This window comes from Caretta caretta, chromosome 3 (genome assembly GCF_965140235.1).
Source record: "Caretta caretta isolate rCarCar2 chromosome 3, rCarCar1.hap1, whole genome shotgun sequence".
Classification (NCBI taxonomy): Eukaryota; Metazoa; Chordata; order Testudines; family Cheloniidae; genus Caretta; species Caretta caretta.
Window position 1 is genome coordinate 206,808,771 of NC_134208.1, and position 14,074 is coordinate 206,822,844.

Here is a 14,074-nt window from a genome sequence, read left to right on the forward strand (position 1 = left end):
CCTTGTTATCTAATGACACAGGAGTTTATTTCTCCAGAAGCAGTTACAAATCTACCTAATGGGGCCTAAATACTGTTGCCAAGCAATTAGGGTTTTTATTGTGTGGTTAATTCCTTCATTTCCTCAGTTGGTGATAATCATTACAAAATTCAGTACTTACAAGCTTTCTCATTTAAGAGCATGCATCCACACACACACAAAGGTGATTTATATCTTACCCCTTACGTATACATGTACGAGGTTATCTAGAAACAGAGTATGTATATCTCTAATAAGTTGGGGTAAATCTACTGTCAGATAACCAGACCTATTTTGCTAAATATGTAGCCTGAAAATATTCAACCAGATCCTCAGCTGGTGTAATCAGCATAGCTTCGTTGATTTCAACTGAGCTCCTCTGTTTCACTTCAGCTGAGGATTTGGCCTGTTATTTATGAGTTATTTATCAATCCATTCACTTGTGTGTTCATGTATGTTGTTTGTACTGAATTAGGCTGATCCAGTCCTCATTTAAATTAATGAAAAGATTCCCATTTTCTTCAATGGAGCTGGGTCAAGCTCTTTATGCCTAGGCTCATACATGATGGAGGAAGAAAAGCCCGTTCAATAAACATACAGTGAAGAAGCTGCACCCGACGGTGCATAATATTTATTTGATCCATAGTTTCAGTGAGGGTGACCTACAAATGATTTGTACATGTCATCACCAGAAAACCAAAATCAAAATACAGCTCCAGAATATATTCATTTGGGGTGTATTCTATTTCTTTTTAAGCACACCAGATAACAAATAAAAAGCAGATTTCTAATGCATGTTTTGAATTTTTTATCCAGCTTTTGGCTTCAGTTCCTGTTTTCTCAAATACATTTGCTGTTCCTTCCTCTCCAATCAATCAGGTAATAAAAATAATAAATCTGTTTTTTGAAGACATAGTCCAGAGATGGGAATTCTTTGCAGGCGGGGATGGTAGGAGGCCTCTGAAGCAGTGAAACTTAGAGGCTGTGTAACAGGACTCTGCAACATCTGCATCTGACGCACAAGGTAGCTAGGCGCCATGCAACCTCTGCCTAAACCAGCCCTAAAGCCAGATTTGAGAGCAGATTAGGGCAAGGCCAGGACACGCCTACTTGACCCATGATTATGCAAATCTAGTAGAAAACATCTGGGTTTTAGTTCCACCTCTGTCACATGGCTTCCTGTGTAATCTTGGACAAGTCCCTCAGGCTGGGATGGGAGTTGGTGCTGGATGCCTTTACATGCCTAATCTCTTTGTGCCTCAGTTTCCTCATCTGTAAATAGGGAGCATTATACTTCCTACCTTACTGACATGATGTGAGGATAAATCCAGTCATGTCTGTGAGCTGCTCAAATGCTATGGTGATGACAGCCATAGAAATAAGCATTACTATATAACACAGCCACATTACTTATTCATGTCATATATGGCAGAGCCTTGTGGTAAATACATTTATCACACCACATTGATCATCTCCCTGCCCACTCATCCATCTGCTTAGGAGTCCAATCAAGCTATACTGACCTACATCAGGTCAGGATCTGGCTCTTTGTTATCAACACAGTCATTAATGGGTGACACGTTTCTGACATACAGGATGACTAACCAGGCAGTAGGCAGCTGACCCGTTCATTTGCATCCTCCAGTCCTATTGGTTAAAATATAATGAAAGTTGTTCCGGAAGTAACACAAATGAATAACAATTTTGTTTAGTTTACATAGTTTATTTTTAAAAAATTAACCATATTGTCTATTCACTTTATCTAAGGCAATGTGAATTGAAGCTATGCCGATTTAGACCAGCTGAGGATCTGGTCCCTATTTTACACTTTAAAAAAACCAGACGATGTTACAAACAGACTATCCCATTCCAGGGCACATGGTTGTGTGAAAGCCACACTGTGGGGTGCTGGAGGCATGAAGATAGATGCAGAACAGCTGCCTGCCCTCTTATGCGTAGTTCCTTACCTATGTAATTGCATTGACTGATGGAGACAATCTGACTGGCTGACAAGGATCCCAAGCTGTGTAATTGTAAGACTAGACCTGCATTGGTTTCAGCTCATTAATCAAAACATCATCATAATTGTTTTGGTAAAATGACCATTTTATATGCACAATGATACACTTCAGGGTGTGCGATCACTGTGTCGTAGACACACTTCTCAGGTGCCGGTACCACTTGAACGTTGACCTTGCTCCTCATGATTCATCTCAGACATGCATTTATGACATTACAGCTGAACACTCAGAGCCAAACCCTTTTCACCTAGCTCACAGAAATAGTTCCAGACTACTCACTTGAGAAAAGTGAGCAGAACTTGTTCCCCTGGCATGTATTATGGGTTAAATATTAAACACGCACATGCCAGGGGCAGTTCTGCCTATGAATTGAGAACACTATTAGGCCCCTCGTGTGTTCAAAAAGTCACATGAAATATTTCACGAACCTAATTACAATATTGATAAACGGAAACAAAGGTAACAGCTCTTCTAAGACAACCAGCTTGATCTGAGACCTCTTTATCGTTCTGGAATTGAGAAATTGTTTCCCAACATGTGTTTAATTGTAGCACTGTTGTAGGTTGGTTGTTTTTTTAAATAAGACGCTGAAAGAAATTCTTTTGGGTTGCCATTCTTTTTAAACATCATTGCACTTTGGTAACAAAGTAGCATGAATAAAAGGCATGGTAAATATGAAGGAGATAGAACATTTATAGTCATCCTTCGACAATGAATTATTTAAATAACAATGAATTAATCATATTTTGGAATCTGTAAGTACAAAAGCTTAAGTGCTATAATGAAGAATAGTGATAGGTTCAGAATTGTTATTAAGGTCTTTTTATAAAAAGACATCCTTGGCAAGGCTGAGTGAAATCATTCTGCAGGGACTGAGAATATAAAGGAGAACAGAACGGAAAGATATTAGCATCTTGGGAAAAAATATCCTGTTTTGACTTTTCCCTCCCTCTTTTTCCTCCTTTCTCAATATAATCTGAATGAAATACAATATGTGGAGCAATTGCATATGAGGTGTCTACTGCTCTAACTGATTTCTACATCCATAAATATGTCCCTATACAGTGGCAGATGTACGTACACAAATAGGGTACATATATCCTAAAGTGACGTACATGGATATGTGTGTGCTAAATGGGGAAAGACCTCGATTATGGAAGACTATTTAAGACTATGGAAGAAAGATCTCGAAGGGATTTTCCTGCAAATAAATATCCAAGGAACAAAAGAGCTAGCCACACAAAATCTCATGGTTTTATCCCTTTTAGGTACCATTACAATAGGCGATACCTAGGGGCTTTTTGATTTAATAATTAGTCCCATGTCTAGCATGCTCTCCACCTCCTCCTGAATTTGCCTTTGAATTTCTCCTTTAGCACAGTAGGCTCTGCCAGGGGCAGGAAGTGGCCCTGTAGTTTCCATCCTCTATTTTGTTAGTTTAACCTGTCCGGTTGGAAAAGACCTGGCTGTGGTATTTCAAAAGGGCCAACATTGCCTGCTTTGGGTCCAAACCCTCCCAAATCTCCGTGTTTTCCAGAGGAGTCTCTTCCTTACTCTCCATGAGCCGCCCCAGACAGCCTGACATAGCTCACTAGGATTTTCTCCTGCTCTTCTTCTGCCTCTTGGGCAACTGTAGTGGCATTCACAGTGGAAAGTGGGGGTGTGGATCCTGCGGTTACCTTAAGTTTTGGGCAATTTAATTGTATACAGCCAGGAGCCACACATATATGGCAAATGACCTGCCTCCCTTTTTGGCAGTGGGGTTGTGCTAGGGTGTACTCCCCACACTGGCTTTGGGAGGGCTGAGGTAGGCCAGGAAGGCCCAATCAACCAATTAGGCTGAAAGCTGGGGGGTTTAAAGGGTGAGAGGAAAGCCCTAGTTAGGAGGAAGCTCACTTGAACAGAGGTAGGCAGGGAAGCTGGCAGCAGCAAAGGCTGCTGGGAAGAAGTTTGCTGTCACCCTGTATTTAATAGTGAGGGAAGGAGGGAACCCAGGGGAAAGAGTACTCTCCTAGGGGCCTGGCAAGGTGAGAAGAGAAGAGGGTATCCTGAAGAGAGCAGGGTGGAGAGAAGACCCTGTGGGATGCAGGGTAAGAAGCAGCAAGACTGGAGACTGAACAGACCTTGGTTGCATGTGGTAGGGTCCCTGGGCTGGAAGGAACCTGGAGTAAGTGGTACTAGCAGAGTAGTGAACTGGAAGACTGCCTGGGTCACTGTGGGAGTGACAGACACTTTGAAGGACTGTACCCTGGAAGGGGGGAAATGCTGAGTGACCTGGCCAGAGGGCTGAGTCATGGAAAGGCAGCTGCAGCTCCTGGAGCAAGAGAGGGGCTGTGGGGCAGAGAGAGAGAGACAAAGAGAAGGGGTTTTGGCCTCGTGGAGCTAATCCCCAGAATGGCCAGAAGGAGGTGCCATTCCAGCTGTGAGCAAAACATCTCGTCACCAGAATTTAAACCCTAGGATCTCCTGGGAGTTTTTATCAAAGTTGGAGTTAGGTTTATTTCCAGTTACCTCTTAACCTGGGTGACATGAAGATTTTTCCCCCAGGGACATTCCTCCCACCCCATGGGCCCTTGATTCAATTTATTCATCCTCAGTTTCAGACACCTTTAATATAGTCAGGGACGCAATCCCATGCTCTAGGCAACCCCAAACCTCTGACTACCAGAAGCCAGAAGTGGAAAATAGGGGTAGATCACTCAAGAATTACTCAGTACTGTGTACTCCATCTGGTACAGGCCACTGTTGGAGATGAGATACTCGGCAAGATGGACCATGGTCTGACTCAGTATGGCAACTCTCATGTTCTTATTCAGCCTCCTGGCAGTTGGGAGGCCCTAGAGTCCCCCATGTACCCTTTCCAATATGTTGTCCTGCAAAGTCTGTGGGACTATAGTATGATACCTATAGGACTCAGACTTTCAGCTTTGGGGAGTTCCTCTCTCATTGCATAGAAGTCACAGACTGGAACCGGGACCCATGATAATTGGGCCAACCACGTATGACAGTGTTGGATAACCTGGCTAATAGCCATTGATGGACCTATCCTCCATTAACTTACCCATTTCTTTTTTCAACCCACTTATATTTTTGGCCATCACAACATCCCATGGCAATGAGGAGGGCTCATCATTGGCAGGGAGTTTCAGTAGGAGATGGAACCGTGTGAGTCTTGCAGAATAATCAGAAAGACACAACTCAATGACCCTGTCACTCCCACCGCATTACCTGATAGGTGTTGTGTGCATATGTAATTGGTGACTAGCTGCATGCATACATGTAGGTTCATGTGTTCATGGATAGGTGCAAGTACTATAATTGATTACAAAAATATTATTATATTTGAACACCTAAAAAAACAACTAAACAATTAATCACTGCCACATATGCAGTTAGTAGTAGAAGTAACTGTATTCTGGTAGTATTCAAAGGACCCAAATGGGATCACAGACTGATTGTGCTGGGTACTATACAACTAGAAAAGAGACAATCCCTGGCCCAGAGGTCTTATCATCTGCAAGCCATTTATAATAAAAAACACCTAATAGCATATAGCCTTAAGAACCAGATCCTGGTACCCATACTCCCCTTGAGTAGCACGTTGCTTCACAAATGTTTTCATTGGTTTTAGTGTGAATGGATATGGAACAAAGTGTTACTCAAGGTGAGTAAAGAGTTTGCAATCTGGCCCTAAATGAGGGAATTATACAAACATACTCTGTCTACGGTTAGGTTTTCAGAGTATGCAGCGTTCCGAAAACTTATAACTAGGCTCTTTTGTAGGAAAAGCTTCTGGGGATGACCTACTGCTTCAAAGTGAAGAAAGGAAGAAAGTTTCTTTCTTTCTTTCTTTCTTTTTTCTTTCTAATGGCCTGATGTTACAAGATGCTGAGCATCTCCTCTGATGTTCTGAGAATCTTCTGGGCTCTGGTGAGTCAGTGGTGTTCAGCATTTTGCAAAAAGCAGCTCTTCACAGGAACAGGTCCTTAATGAGAAGACAGGAAAAGGCATTTGCTTGAATGGTAAAATTGGATTTGACACGAATGATGAAACTCCATGGGGAAAAGATCATTTCAGAGCATGACTGTCATATTTGGGTTGATTTCTTTGTATGAGTGCACACACGCTCCCGTATGTGTGTGTGTAAATATCCTGTCCAGGGCTAGTCCAATAGCCTTTATAGAGAACATTTGCTGCTAAAATCCTTAGCCTCATCTACCAGTTGGGGGCATGCGGAGACAATAGAAAAGCTCTCACAGAGCAGCACAGACTCTCAGTATAGCCAAAGTACAGTGCTGCTCTGTGAGAGCTTTTGCCTCCACAGCAACATCATTAATTACCCAGGGCATCTCCTAAAATGTTTCCATTTTTCAAACAATAAAAACAAAGGGGATTTTTAAAAAAATGCTCATTTAATTAAATCCAGAACCTTGTCTGGATCACAACAGGGAATATGACTGTGCAATTCTCAGCTATATAGGTGGAGAAACGTTATCCTTACTTCAATACTTAAAGAATTGTCTTTTACAGCTGGAAATGTTGGGCAACAGCCACTCTGGAGAGCTCTCAGCTGGCGTAAATTGCTGCCACTCCACTGATTTCAATGGAATGATGCTGATTTACTCCAGCCCAAGGATCTAGCCCTGTACTGATTTTGTTTCACAATGTCAGCACATTACTAGCTTTTTAAGATGCTCTGGAAATAAAGAGCGATTAGTAAGAGATGTTTATTAAAAGTACCTGTAAAGTAGGTGGTCCTTGCTGAAATAGGCCATTTTAATCTTTCAGGGCCAGATCCGCACCCAGCGTCAGTTGGCCTATTCCCACCGAAATATTTCTGTTTGATGGAAAGATAAAAAAGCAGTGCTGCCAAATTACATTTTTTCAGGCTGGTGATTAGAAAACAAATTTGTGAAAAAACAGAGCAGGTGAATTGCCATCGCATTCTGAAGTGAGCAAAGAGAAACGAAATTCATTAAATACTCAGCCACCTGCTTCTGTACCACAGACACTTCACCCCTCCAATACGATCTTAAAATCAAACAAAGAGCCCATCTGAGATTTACAAGGCACCGTCACTGAAAATATCCTCCTTCAAGTGCACCGAAATGTTTTAAATATCTATGTTTACGAAACTGTTTAAGAGGCAACTTCAGGCCCTGATTCAGCAAGGTACATGCCTAGTTTGAACTCTGGTTTCTCTTCGGATCGTATAAATCTTTCGCCTTTTACTAAAGATTTCCATGGAGAGGAACATTTCTGAGTAGTTTTTTGACCCAATTTTTTGAGCAGTCTCATTGATTTCAGCGTAGCGTGATTGACGTTAGGCGTGCAGTTAAGTATCTGGCTGAGCTGGGGCCTTAGGGGGGTATGTCGACACAGCATTTTGGAGCTTGTGAGTCAAAAGACTGGGGCTGGTGGGCCTCACATTAGCACTCTAAAACTAGCTGCGTAGACGGCACGCTGAAGTTGGAGTTTGGGCTCTGAAGCCCACCCCCCTTCACGAGGCTTCAGAGCCCATGTTCCCAGAAGGACAGACTGGTTTTCCCACAATTCACTGGGAAGCATCATAGAGTGGCTGAGCTTCTCCTGCCAACACTCCTGGGTGAGGATGGCACCACCAAAGACACAGTAACTCGCGTATGGCTTTGCAATTGGCTGCTCATACCTGGGTAAGGCTAACCTTGGTGCCAATCGCAGTGAAGACACACCCTAATAGAATATGGTATCAACGCTTTGAGGTGCTGAGCGCCTCCTGAGAGGAGCCAAGAGCTTTCAGAGCCCAATGACTTCAATGGGATAACTTTCTCACTGAACTTTCATTACCCAAAACCAATCTCTCGTCCTTATATCAACCTATTTCTAGGTCTCACAAAGACTTAGGGCATACCAGAAATGCCCTCTGGGTATCTAGTCAGACTCTCTGGAGAATTTCCAACCCCCTATTCCTTTATTTTCAAGTCTCAAACCTTTTGATCTAGGTCTGCAACCTTTAGCGATGGAAGCAGTCCTTACTCAAGTGAGTAATCCCGTAGCTCATTCACAAGGACAACAGTCTGCAGGACCACATGGGCAGTCCTCCTCACACGAGCTGTAGGCTATTAAGATGTTACTCTCACTATTTGTACCCTTGGAGTGCTTGTCCGAAGTAGGCATGTCTTTCAGAGAAAATAAGTTAAAAGCTCCGAAGTGACAAAATGGTAGTTCAAGCCACATGTCAGACCCAAATTAGCTATAAGATGGATATCAGCGGGTATAAATAGCAAAATTGTTTAACTTGGCCCAATTTGGCATTTAGTGTGGGAGCTGGATGGCTGTAATTTACACGGCTTTAGGAGTGACTACGCTAAATGCCCCTGAGCATGCCCAGTGTGAATCAAACATTCCCAGAATTCCATGTAGACTCAGTATCAACCAATGCTCATGTCGTTAATAAAGTTCTGTGCTGTCTCCCTAAATGCCTGCTTCAGAAATATTTACTAAAAACGACAGGGTGTCAAACCAAAGTTACAGCAATTACTCCCTCCAAGCTCAACAGATTTACAAAGACACCATATTAAAAAGGGGTATCAGCATAAGCAACCAGTTTTCTCATTGCTATAGGGAGGCCAGAGAAAGCTCAGGAAGTGCAAGGGATGACGATTGTTCATGTTGCAGGTCCAGCAGCAATGCAGATATATAATGCTCTTCTATTTTATACCGGAGAGAAAAAAAATAAAGAGCACTTGGCTCACATGGTGTGTACTTTTGAGAAGTATTGCAACAGTGAGAGGAAAAATGTTACTTAGGATGAAAGACACTTTTGTTTCTAAAGCCAAGATGAATGAGTAGGCGGTGTGAGCAACTTGTAGCTTAAAACTGAAATGTGAATTCAGGGGAAGTATGGGACCTCTGAATGAAATATGGGTTTGTATGTGTCATGGCGACTGATCAAGTGAGGCACAGGAAGGAAGCTGAATTTACCTTTACAATTGTTTTGCCCTAGGTGTGATGAAAGTCAGAGGCCAAGAAGTTGCTCAGAATTTGGCCAATGACATAAATGAAACATACAAAATTCACACAGCGCCAGCCTCCCAAAGAAGCTATTAAAGATGTATTCCGCAGCTAGTGCAGGCAAATGTTCTCTAAGCTTGTGGACATTTGTCTGCACTAGTTGGCAGCGTTGCATAACTCCTTGTACTTGCACAACTGCAGAGCAAACTGATTCCCATTGGAAATGCAGCTAACATATGGGGGTGGGGGGGTTGATATCCTTCCAACTGGTAACTGAAGTACAGTATAGTATTAGTCCAAGGAAAGTATATAATGCTCTGGCTAAGGCAAGGGTCCAGAAGTCTCAATCAAAGCTTGCTTCATGGTGCGAGGTGGTGCAGTCAGTAGACCAGGCACCTTCATGGGACTCAGAAGACCTGGGTTCTGTTGGTGACTCTGCCACTGACCTCCCGTGTGACCTGAGGCTAGACACTTCCCCTCTTCTGTGTGTCCTGCAGTTTCCCCTCTGAAGACAATGGAGCTGGTCAGCTTTGTGGAAGGAATAAGCTAGTCATAGAGTAACTGTGTTTAAGGCTAGAAGGGACCACTACATCATGTCTGACCTCCTGTATATCACAGGCCACCACCACCACCTAGTACCGGCACACTAAACCTAACAACCAAAATTAGACCAAAGTATTACAGCCCACAGGAGACTAGACTATTATATGCCACAGGCAGAGAAGAGGAGGGACTGCAAAAATGCCCAGGGCTTCAGCAATGGCAGAGAAATGAGTAAATGAGATACCTCCAGATAATTGTGGCAAGTTACCCGCTGCAGAGAAAGGTGAAACCCCCCTCCCCCAAGGTCACTGCCAATCCGACTTGGGGGGAAATTCCTTCCCAACATCTGTAACATCATTGTGTCTGGGGATGAGCCAGAAAGAACCCAGCTTGACTCTCAGGACCCTGGTGGAATTTGCAGGGCTGACAGTCAGAAAAACCTTCCTTTGACTGGTTACATTTTTACAGTATGAGAGACAATCAATGATGAATCCCCCAATGCCATTTTTAGAGTCGCTTTTCAGCATTTCAACTATTTTCCATAACTTGCCAAAACCAAGAAATTAAGCAAAAAAGTCAAACCTCTGTAGTGTGCCTTGGGATACATGCAATAGCAGATATCCCACTCTAGCAGGCCCAGAACTGTACTACTGAGAGGAGGGGATCTAATGTAATATCCTTCCTGCCCTATCCAGGGGTACGCTAGTTCAGGGTAGCTGCCATGGTGAATACATCCCAGCATGTTTGCCTCGTTGGGCACACGGATTTGGATCACCTGGGTAATTGTGTAGTGTTAATATGTTTGCCCCTTTAAAAATCTGGCACAGAATCTCAAGGTGTTGTCTCATAAACTAAGCAGAGCTAAGGCTGGTCATTACTTGGATGGGACATCTGGTGTTGGCAACCCAGTAGGTGCCTGCATGTCAGTGTTAACACGGGTATGGTGTTAGACGGCACTGCGCAGTCTTTCCGATGAAGTGTAGAACAGTGGTCCCGACTATTTGATAATTAAAACTCACATGACAATTTGAGAAGGTAAAGCTGTTCTCTTCCTCACCCTTCATATCCTGCCCCAAATCCAGTTTGGGGTGATTGCTCTCTGGCTAACAACCCTACCTGAAGTGTGCTGAATTCCATATTCCTTTTCCCTTCCTAGCCTGAACTATTGTAGTTCAGTGTATTGTGTAGTGTTTCTATGCACTGTTAAACAGATGCCATGTTCCACCCTAGAAGTAGCTACATTGATGAATGGGTGAAATGTTTCTATCCACACATCAATCAGTCTGACTTGGGTCAGCAAGCACTCGGAACCCAGGTGCCAGGACCTCGCTTGGGGGATGAGTGCCAAGCCCTGCCATTTTGCAGTGTGGATGCAGCTCAAGCTGTAGACCCAAGTGAGAAAGGCTGCATAGTCCCGTATGAATGCATTAGTGGTGAGACCCAGGTCCAGCGGTTGTGAACCCAGGTTTACAATGCAGTGTGGATGCTCAAGTGCAGGCTTGGAAACATTCAAGTCCACAAGTCCAGGTCCTGCACATGCGGGTTTACAATCAGTGTAAACGTGCCCTTAGGGTATGTCTGCACTACCCACCAGATCGGTGAGCAGCGATCTATCCAGCCGGGATCAATTTATCGCATCTAGTCTAGACGCGATAAATCGACCCCCGAGCACTCTCCCGTCGACTCCTGTACTCCACCGCCGCGAGAGGTGCAGGCGGCGTCGACAGGGGAGCGGCAGCAGTTGACTCACCGCAGGGAAGACACCACGGTAAGTCGATCTAAGTACGTTGACTTCAGCTACATTATTCAAGTAGCTGAAGTTGCGTAACTTAGATTGATCTTCCCCCCTGCCCCCTCCCCAGTGTAGACAGGGCTTAGTGACTTAACCAAAGTCACTCAGGAAGTTTCTGGTGGAACAAGTAATTGAACCTGGCTCTCCCACATTCCAGGCTACAGCCTGAAACTCTAGGCCTCAAGGTTCAGATGTAATGACTATATAGGTGATTTTTCTATTGGGAGCACTGGACATGGTCGTTCTTCCTGGTTCTCAAACTACTAGGTTAACTAAGCACGTACCTGTAGCAGAGTGTGAGTAGTCTAAGGCTAACTCACCGCTCTGTGCACTTGGGAAGCCTCCCCACATGGGGCAAATGGATGAGGTAAGACTTTAAGTACTAAGTAATTAACTAATTAGCTGGGTGATTGAGTTCATCAGCTGGAAACAGTTAAAAGAGAGGCAGGAAGCAACTGTAGGTGGAAAGTGTGATGTACCAGAGCAGCATAAGAGTGCGGAAAGGTGAGATTTCCCCAATGCCCTAGTAGTAGGTCAAGGCTTGGGGGGAAAGTCTTATGCTGTTGAGGGGAAAAAACATTTGAAATAAAGCACTTGGTGCTGAACTTGCCACCGGTGTGTGTGAAAAGTGTTTGCAATAAGGATCCAAGGTGAGGAAACCTTGTCCAATACAGTCTGCTAGAGTCTCCTCGAAGGGTGTCCTTGAGTCCAGACTCGACAAAGGGGTCATGAAGGCAGGGAGTGGTGACTACATTACAAAATGGCTCTTGTGGGTATATATATAGAGCCAGCTCTCTCCTGCATGGATTCTCATTTTCTTTGGTGGGTGGTGAGAAACAGGAAAATATCTGGGCTGAAACTTGTGGAATGTCCTTCTGGAACAGATTTTGCTCCATTTAACTGATGGAAGAGGCCCTGGGGTTTTTCCCTCCTTCCTCTGCAGCGTGGGCCACAGGTCACTTGCTGGAGGATTCTCTGCACCGTGAAGTCTTTAAACCATGATTTGAGGACTTCAGTAGCTCAGACATAGGTGAAAGGTTTATTGCAGGAGTGGGTGGGTGAGGTTCTGTGGCCTGCATTGTGCAGGAGGTCAGACTAGATGTTCATGATGGTCCCTTCTGACCTTAATATCTATGAGTCTATGAGACTGTAGAATAGGCAGACACCCCAGTCTCCTAACCCAATAGATGTCCTGAAATTTGCATGGACCTGGAGGCATTTGTGAAACCCAGTTCAGTGTTTCAGCTCTCTGTCAGCCCTGCCCTCTCGGTGCAGTTTGGCTGTGCTTCCATTATCTGGCCACAGACAGGCCTGGCTTGGAGCAACATTAACCCTGGAGTAGATAGCCAATCAGATATCTGCAGAGACTGGAACGAAGCATGCATTGGTGCTCCCTAGCTCCATGCCTCTGGCCCCACCCTGAAATTCCTCCTGGAGCTCAGGCAGAGGGTCTGTGTGATTTCACCTAGGGTAGCAGAAGCATGGTGTGGAGCTAGCTGTCTCCCCTTTCTGCACCTCCACTAATTCAGTCTCCTGTCTGCACACAATGGACCAAATGTGGGTCCCATTGCAGACAACAGCAAAACTCCCACGGACTTCGGTGGGATAAGAGCAATGGGGCGGGGGGGGGGATGACTTGGTGCTCTGATGGCACTTTAGAATCAGAATAAAAGCTGCATTCTAATGTGAGAGCTGATTTCCACTTGTACCTTACTGTTGTTTGAATTCTGTACAGCAGGCAAACATAGTCACAAACGGGGCCAAATTCGGCACAGGTGTAAGTAGGCGCAACAGCATTCAGCAGACTTGCATCTGAGGTGAATATGCCCCATTGTTACAAAACGAAGTCAGAGATAACCCAGATTAAAAGGTAGCCCTCATTAATAAATCAAAGCTCTCCCCCACAGTAAATGATCTTTCATGTTCTTAATTCAGGGGATGATCCTTTCCTGGGCACCCGCTTCAAAGGGTTAAGCACCCTCAAATCTTACTGAAGCCAATGAAAAGTGACAGCTCTGAGATCCTTGTTTTCAGAGGTGCTGATCCATCCACAGCTAGCAGCTTCAGGCTCAGAATTTCTGAAAATCAGGCCTCAGGCCCCTTACGGAACCGGCCTTCATTCACCTGAATGGTTTTTCATGCATAGCAGCAGTGCAGTACACTTCTGTTCAGATGCAAAATATTTAAGATGTTCAAAGACCACTTGTAATTGAATCATCAAATGTAAATATGAAATCTGTCCAGGTAAATTAAGAATGTGCTTCATTTTTCATCATACCGTTCACTTTTTTTTTGAGAAACTTTCTTTTGTGGGGATTTTGGGGGGGGGGGGGTATAGTTCATTGTGCTGATAAAAGTAAGTAGCCGATTGCATTATGCTGTTAACTTCCCTTGTTTGCTACAGTGACTTATTTTGTGTCTGATACATTAGTTATCCAATTTTTGTAAGCTGATTTTAAATATGTTACTACGCAAGCTCTTTTTACAGCTTGTTCAGCTCTTGATTATGAATGAGTGCAGTGATACACGCAGGAGTATTTATTATTTATATAAAATATACAAGCAGGAAGACTCTTCATAAATCACAAAATGCTATTCTCCTAGGGGTTCATGACAGCCACATCTTTTTTATGGAAAGCCAGAATACATTCAACAACATAGGCGTTGGCAAGACACATTTCAAAAATTATACGATTGCGGTATTTGT

The 14,074-nt window shown here is 43.9% G+C and overlaps 1 long non-coding RNA gene and 1 other non-coding gene across 3 annotated transcripts in view; one reads left to right on the forward strand and one right to left on the reverse strand.

The window, feature by feature from the left end:
- The window catches only part of LOC125633318 (uncharacterized), a 55,073-nt gene that overhangs the window by 18,908 nt on the left and 22,091 nt on the right, over positions 1 to 14,074 (reverse strand). For both annotated transcript variants that reach the window (XR_012667890.1, XR_007355568.2), the window contains exon 2: positions 6,780 to 6,876. This is a non-coding gene — a long non-coding RNA (uncharacterized LOC125633318). The remainder of the gene's footprint in view (positions 1 to 6,779; positions 6,877 to 14,074) is intronic.
- LOC125635022 (U5 spliceosomal RNA) lies at positions 7,227 to 7,345 on the forward strand. Its single transcript, XR_007356120.1, has one exon. It is a non-coding gene; the product is annotated as a U5 spliceosomal RNA (small nuclear RNA).